The sequence below is a fragment of the Delphinus delphis genome, chromosome 15 (genome assembly GCF_949987515.2).
Source record: "Delphinus delphis chromosome 15, mDelDel1.2, whole genome shotgun sequence".
In the NCBI taxonomy this organism is placed as follows: Eukaryota; Metazoa; Chordata; class Mammalia; order Artiodactyla; family Delphinidae; genus Delphinus; species Delphinus delphis.
This window is the reverse complement of record NC_082697.1, coordinates 71,560,062-71,568,291: the sequence shown is the minus strand read 5'-3', so window position 1 is coordinate 71,568,291 and position 8,230 is coordinate 71,560,062.

Below are 8,230 nucleotides of genomic sequence, written 5' to 3'. Positions count from 1 at the left end.
CCGTCTCTACCATATTTGCGATATCTGTGCATAACAGTACATTTATTAAGATTTTTTGGGAATTCCCTTGGCGGTCCAGTGGTTAGGACTCTGTGCTTCCACGGCAGGGGGCACAGGTTCCGTCGGGGAATTAAGATCCCATGTGGTGCAGCTAAAAAAAAAATTTTTTTTTCATTAAAGGGAATTTCCTGGTGGTCCAGTGGTTAGGACTTAGCACTCTCACTGCTGAGGGCCTGGGTTTAATCCCTGGTCAGGGAACTAAGTTCTCACAAGCCTCACAGCATGGCCAAATAAATACTTTTCATTAACGCAACTAATTTTTAATAAAATTCACTCATTTTAAAGGGAAACGATGTTACTATTGAAATCATGAGTTTGGAATGCTAGTTATATATATTTTTTCTATGACACATTAAAATAAATACATAGGACTTCCCTGGTGGTCCAGTGGTTAACACTCTGAGCTCCCAACGCGGGGGGTCCGGGCTAGATCCCTGATCAGGGAACTAGATCCTGCAGGCCACAACTAAGACCTGGCGCAGCCAAATAAATAAATATTTTAAAAAAATACATAGCTGTTGGAGGGTAAAATGAACATTCAGGTACTACCGCCTGAGGCCACCTCATCTCTACCAGTAATGCTTGTGGCCCACACTCAGGGGAAGTGCTGACACAGTGCTTGATAGCAGGGGCTTTGGCAGTGGAGAAACCTGGTTTTGGGGTCCCAACTCTGCTATTCAGTAGCTCTATGATCTTAGGCAAGTCTCTCCATCTCTCTGCACCTTAATTTCTTGACGTGTCACTTGGGAATAACAATAGTATCAACACAGCATAAGGTGGTTGTGGAAATTACATGAGCTCCTGGGAAACCATAGCACTCAGTATATGTTAGCTTAGATCATGCTATGTTTGAATCCTGCCTTTACATTTTACATTGCCTTATGCCAGTGGTTCTCAAACTTTAGTGTGCACCAGAGGGCTTGTTAAAGCACAGATTGCTGGACTTCCCTGGTGGTGCAGTGGTTGAGAATCCGCCTGCCAATGCAGGGGACATGGGTTCGATCCCTGGTCCAGGAAGATCCCACATGCTGCGGAGCAACTAAACCCATGCGCCACAACTGCTGAGGCTGGACGCCACAAATACTGAGCCCGCGCACCTAGAGCTCGTGCTCTGCAAGAAGAGAAGCAACCGCAGTGAGAAGGCCGTGCACCACAATGAAGAGTAGCCCCTACTCACTGCAACTAGAGAAAGCCCACGTGCAGCAATGAAGACCCAGTGCAGCCAAAAATAAACTAATAAAATAAATAAATAAATAAAAAAGTACAGATTGCTGGGTTCATATCCAAAATATATAAAGAAATCATACAATCCAATAGCAAAAAAAGGAAATAATCCAATTTAAAAATGGGCAAAGGAACTGCATAGATGTTTCTCCAAAGAAATACGAAAGGCCAACAGGCCAACAGGTACTTGAAAAGATGTTCAACAGCACTATTCATGGGAGTTCCTTGGTGGCCTAGTGGTTAGGATTCGGGGCTTTCACTGCCATGCCTGGGTTCAATCCCTGGTCGGGGAACTGATATCCCGCAAGCTGAGTGGCACGGCCAACTAGTCATTAGGGAAATGCAAATCAAAACCACAATGAGATGTCACCTCACACCTCTTAGATTAGCCATCATCAAAAAGACCAGAGGTAACAAATGCTGGCATGGTTGTACAGAAAAGGGAACACTTGGGCACTGTTGGTGGGATTGTAAATTTGCACAGCCACTATGGAAAACAGTATAGAAGATCCTCAAAAAATTAAAAGAACTACCATATGATGCAGACATTCCACTTCTGCAAATATATCCAAAGGAAACAAAAACACTAATTTGAAAAGATATCTGCACCCCTATGTACACAGCGACATTATTTACAATAGCCAAGACATGGAAACAACCTAAGTGTCCATTGATGGATGAATGATGAAGAAGTTGTGGAATATATATATATATAATGGAATATTATTCAGCCGTTAAAAATGAGGAAATTCTACCATTTGCAACTACATGGATGAAGCTTAAAGGCATTATAGTAAGTGAAATAAGTCAGATAGATAAGGACAAATACTGTATGATTTCACTTACATGTGGAATAAAAAAAGAACAAAACTTTTTTTTTTTGGCTACACCACTCAGCTTGTGGGATCTTAGTTCCCCATCCAGGGCTTGAACATAGGCCACAGCAGTGAATGCACTAATTTATGATCCATGAACATAGGATGTCTTTCTGCTTATTTAGATCTTTATTTTCTTTCAACAATGCTTTGTAGTTTTCATTGTATATATTTGCACCTCTTTTGTTAAATTTATACCTAAGTATTTTATTCTTTTTGTTGCTTTTGTACATGGAATTACTTTCCTAATTTCCTTTTTGGATTCTTCATTACAAGTGTCTAGAAATACAATTGATTTTTTTTTAAATACAATTGATTTTTGTCTATTGATCTTTTTTTTTTTTTTTTTGCTGTACGCGGGCCTCTCACCGCTGTGGTCTCTTTCGTTGCGGAGCACAGGCTTCGGACGCGCAGGCCCAGCGGCCATGGCCCACGGGCCCAGCTGCTCCACGGCATGCGGGATCCTCCCAGACCAGGGCACAAACCCGTGTCCCCTGCATCGGCAGGCAGACTCTCAACCACTGCGCCACCAGGTAAGCCCTGTCTATTGATCTTTTATGCTCCAACTCTGCTGAACTTGTTATTAGTTCAAATAGGTTTTTGTAGATTCCTTAGGATTTTCTATATACAAGATTATGTCCTCTGCAAACCTTTCTAATCTGGATGCTTTTTATTTCACTTTCTGGCCTAATTGCCTTGACTAGAGCCTCCATTACAACATTAAATAGAAGTGGCAACATTCTTCAACATTCAAATAGAAGTAGACATTCTTGTCTTGTTCCTGATATTAGGGAAAAAGCTTTTAGTCTTTCATCATTAAGTATGATATTAGCTGTGGATTTTTTGTGGATGCCCTTTATCACATGGAGGAAGTTCCCTTCTATTCCTAGTTTGTTAGGTGTTTTGATCATGAAGGGGTTTTCAATATTGTCAACTGCTTTTTTTTTCATCTATTGAAATGATCGTGTGTTTTTTGTCCTTTATTCTATTGATATGGTGTATTAGCGAATTAATATTCATTTTCATATGTAAAGCTGACTTTGCATTTCTGATAAATACCACTTGGTCATGGTCTATGTATTAGATTTTCTAGTATTTTGCTGAGGATTTTTATGCCTCTATTCGTAAGAGAAATTGGTCTGAAATTTTCTTTTCTCGTGTCATTTTTGTCTGGTTTTGATACCCAGGCAATGCAGGCCTCAGAGAATGAGTTGGGAAGTGTTCCCTCTACTATTTTTGGGGATGAGTTTGTGAAGAACTGGTGTTAATTCTTTAAATATTTGAGGAATTAACTAGTGAAACGATCTGGATCTGGGCTTTTCTCTGTGGGTACTTTTTGCTGCGTGTGGTTTTTAAGCAGTTGAAATGTGGTTAGTATGCCTGAGAAACTGAACTTTTAATTTCATTTAATATCAATTAATTAGGTTAAATATAATAAGCCACAGATGGTTGTTTTTACAGAACAGGTCTTGAACAGTGGTACTCAATGGGGTGGTATTGCCCTCTATCGTCATTCTGGAAGTTTGTGGGATTTTGAATCTCACTGTAAATGGAGCAGAACCCTTCAGAGGGTGAGGGCCTAGCCATCCTGCCATGCACAACACGGTCCTGTGTGAAGAGTAATTTTCCTACGCCTGAGTGGCTTTTCACTGTCTCCCCGCAACCCAGACATCTAATTCCATTTTACATGTGAACCCAAAGTATATCTTGCTTGGTTTTAATATATGTAAATTTTCCAGGATTTCAACTATTATGTTCATTGAAGGAAGACTGTACTTCATTTTGTTTGAACATTTACCAAGAGCTTTTTGCTGTATTTGGAAAATCCCCTCACTAAAGGCAACACCCAGTGTCTCATTCACTGTGATTCTAAGTACACATAAAAATGCTAAGTATATATACACATACTTATTTCAAAATATCAAATATGAAGAAAAAAATTCAACGTTTGTTCATATGATAATCGTCATTTCATAAATCCAAACTATGTCATTGCAAATAGGTGCAAATCTCTATTTCTTTATATCTTCTACGGAAATCATGTCTCAACATTTACATATTTAAATGCATATTTTCAATAAAATTTTTTTCCTATTTTTCCTTTATAAATATACTTAGAGCACAGCAGTATTTACTGAAGCTCAATATACACTTACTCAATGACTCAGCTATCCCACCCAAGAGGATAAGTATTTATGTCCACAAAAAGACTTGTATCAAGATGTTGATAAAAGCTTTATTCACAATAGCCCAAGACTGGAAAGAGCCCAGACCAACAGGAGAATTCATACATTGTGACATAGTCATGCAATTGAAGACTATTCAGCAATCAAAAAAGAAGGAACTTTCAGTTCATGTAACAACATGGATGAATCTTATAGGCTTCTGAAAGTAGCCAAACACTAAAGAGGACATACCTTATAATTCTACTTTTTACATGAAACTCAAGAAAAGGCAAAACTAATAAGATTACGGTAGAAGTCAAAACAGTTGGTGCACTCAGCTGTATATGTCTTCAATATTTATTATTATTATTGTCTTTCAATAATAATAATGAAAAGAACACATTATTGAACATATACTATGGGAAATGCACTGAAGGGGCTACTAAGACATACAAGATACTATCCTTGTCTTCAAGGAGCTTGGTGGCTATTTGGGAAAATAAAACACACACAAAGTAAAATAAAATAGTGTGTGTCAGAAGTTTATATTATCTATCAATTTCATAAAATGTTTCAAGATATTTGTTTTAAAAGTGGGGCATTGGGTCTGCCCGAGCTGAGGCCTCAGTGGCTGGAGTTGAGTAAGAGAGCATGGTACCCAGGATTTAGTCCCAACGAGGAGTCAACACCACCTCCTTCCCTTCCCCGTGCTCTGTTCTCTGCCTCCTCTCAGTCCACTCACCTTCCAAATTATGATTTATTCCACTGTGGTCAGTATTAGAAAATAAAATTATACATTCAGAAGAGTCTTCTGTGGCTTCTAAATCAGAGGACCTCACTCTGTCACTAGCTTAACCATTTCCTGCTCTTTCAGAGTTTTAGTTTTCTCATTTGTAAAATGAGGTTAGTAATAGCTGCTTTTCCTGCCTACCTACAAGTTTGTTATGAGTTTGACATGCCTTTATGCATTTGAAATTGCTATTCAATTGCCAGTAATGATTATCACCTTTCTGCTTGCTGGTTACATTATTACAGGCACTGGAGAGGAGCAATTTGCTTAGGGCCATGGGACACCCACAATGAACCGGAGATGCCAGACTGATCAAAATTTCATCCAGGGTGTGCTTCTTGCTCTGGAACCATTAAGGACCTCATTAAAATCTAGGCATTAACAAAATTCATCCGTTAAAAACACCCACGTTCTGCTTGGCTCTAGTTACAGAACCTAGTTATACTCACAAAGGAAGACATCCTCGGGGTTTTTTTTACTTTGCTGTCCTCACTCCCATCCATCTTCTTCATAAGACCAAGTTGTGGCAACTCAAACATTGTTAGCGTCTAGCTCTAAAGCAGCAAATCTCCCAATAATTCAGATGGCTGTGAAATAATATTTGGGTTAAAATACAGGCTAGCAGTGTGATCCTGGGCAAGTCACTTGGCCTCTTAGGAGGGCCAAGGAATTCCCTGGCAGTCCAGTGGTTAAGGCTCCATGCTTCCACTGCAGGGGGCCTGGGTTCCATCCCTAGTCAGGGAACTAAGATCCCACAAGCCATGACATATGGCAAAAAAAAAAAAAAAAAAAAGGGTTGGGACAATAATACCCACCTTACAGGGTTGTTGTGAAGATTTAAAAGAGGTATTCATCAACAGGAACACATTTTATATTTCATGATATATAATGATATGATAGTCTGCCATTAAAAAGAATGAGCAGGAAAGAGGGATAAATTTGGAATTTGGAATTAATAGATACACACTACTGTGTATAAAATAGATAATCAACAAGGACCTAGTGTATAGCACAGGGGACTATATTCAATGCCTTGTAATAACCTATAGTGGAAAGGAATCTGAAAAAGAATACCTATTTAGATATACATGTATAACTAAATCACTTTGCTGTATACCTGAAACATTGTAAATCAATTGTACTTCAATTAAAAATAAAATTTAAAAAAAGAATGAGAGGGCTTCCCTGGTGGCGCAGTGGTTAAGAATCCGCCTGCCAATGCAGGGGACACGGGTTTGAGCCCTGGTCCAGGAAGATTCCACATGCCGCGGAACAACTAAGACTGTGAGCCACAACTACTGAGCCTGTGCTCTAGAGCCCATGAGCCACAACTACTGAGCCTGAGTGCCACAACTACTGAAGCCCACGCGCCTAGAGCCCGTGCTAAGCAACAAGAGAAGGCACCCAATGAGAAGCCTGCGCAGCACAACAAAGACCCAATGCAGCCAAAAATAAAAACAAAAAAATAAATTTATTAAAAAAAAAGAATGAGAGATCCATAAGCATTAAAAAATGAGCTGCAAGATATATGAATAATGAAATAAGATGTAGAAGAGCATATAAAATATGACATGATTTGTGTAAGAAATCATGCCATCCCATCTCTCTCTCTAGGTAGACAGAAAGATGGTTATAGATAGACAGATAAATAGTTATCAATAGATCTGTCGACCTGTCTTTCTGTATACATAGATATAGGTATATAAAAGGATATAAATATATGTATGTATGTTCATGTATAAGGATTATATAGATAAGGATATATAGACAGAGATTGATATCCAATATCACACGTAGACATCCAAGAGATAGATAGATCTTTATACAATTCTTACATGTATACATACACCCATATATCTATATCCTTTTATGTATCCATATCTAAATACAGAGAGAGACATCTGGAAAATTATGCTATAAACTGATCATTATATTTGCCCCTAGGGAGAGAAGCTAAGGAACTGGAGATTGGGGTGGAAAGGAGATTTTTTTTCCCCTGTATATTTTTTTGTATCATTTGTATTTTTAATCATGTACAAGTATTATTTTCAAATAAAGAGAGATGATCACATGAAAGGGCCTGGAACATGGTAGGTGCTTTAAAGCTATTTGTGGATGTCCAGTGAACCTTGTTCATTTAACTAGGATGTCCCAAATGTATTTAAGTTTTTTCTTTAAAACAAAAATTGAGGGCTTCCCTGGTGGCGCAGTGGTTGAGAGTCCGCCTGCCGATGCAGGGGACGCAGGTTCGTGCCCCGGTCCGGGAAGATCCCACATGCCGCAGAGCGGCTGGGCCCGTGAGCCACGGCCGCTGAGCCTGCGTGTCTGGAGCCTGTGCTCCGCAACAGGAGAGGCCACAACAGTGAGAGGCCCGTGTACCGAAAAAAAAAAAAAAAAAAAAAGAACCACAGCAGAAAGTGGTATGCGGTATCACATGAAGTTTTGACAATGCTTCGCGGATTGTCGGTACATAGGTGTTCATTAAAATAGTGTTTATTCTTGTCTCTATGTTTGAAATATTTCACGACAAAAAAATTTAAGAAGCCTGTTGGGTAGTGACAGGAGGGGGATACAAGAGGGGAGTTTGGGTGGGGTTCTGGTCATGTTGTGTTTCTTGATATGGGCATACAGATGTGCTCACTTCGTGGAAACTCATCAAGCTGTGCACTTATGATCTGTCACTTACCTGAATCTATGTTACAGTTCAATAAAAATTTTACTAAAAAAGCCCCCTCCCTGTTAAATCGAAAAATTTCATAATGACTTAGTAAAGGATTAGTAAAAAATAAACAGTTTGGATATGATTTTTCCTTTGCAAATGATCAGGGTCTTGGGAGTAACTAGAAACCACTCTAAAATCAGTAGCTTTACTTTAGTCTGAATTTGCATTTCTTCATCTTCAGTGACAATGATCTTCAAATCACTCAACCTCCCTTACCCTTTACTCAAGCTTCCTTGGCCATTTCAGTGCATTCCCTTTCTGTTTTGGGAAGTGAAGAGGTTGACTTCAGCATCAGGTGGATCTGTGGGGAGAGAGGGAGGAAGAGAGAAAAGGAGAGAGAAAGAGAAACAGAGAGGAAAAGGGGGGAAAGTGGAGAAAGAGGGGTGACAGGCCA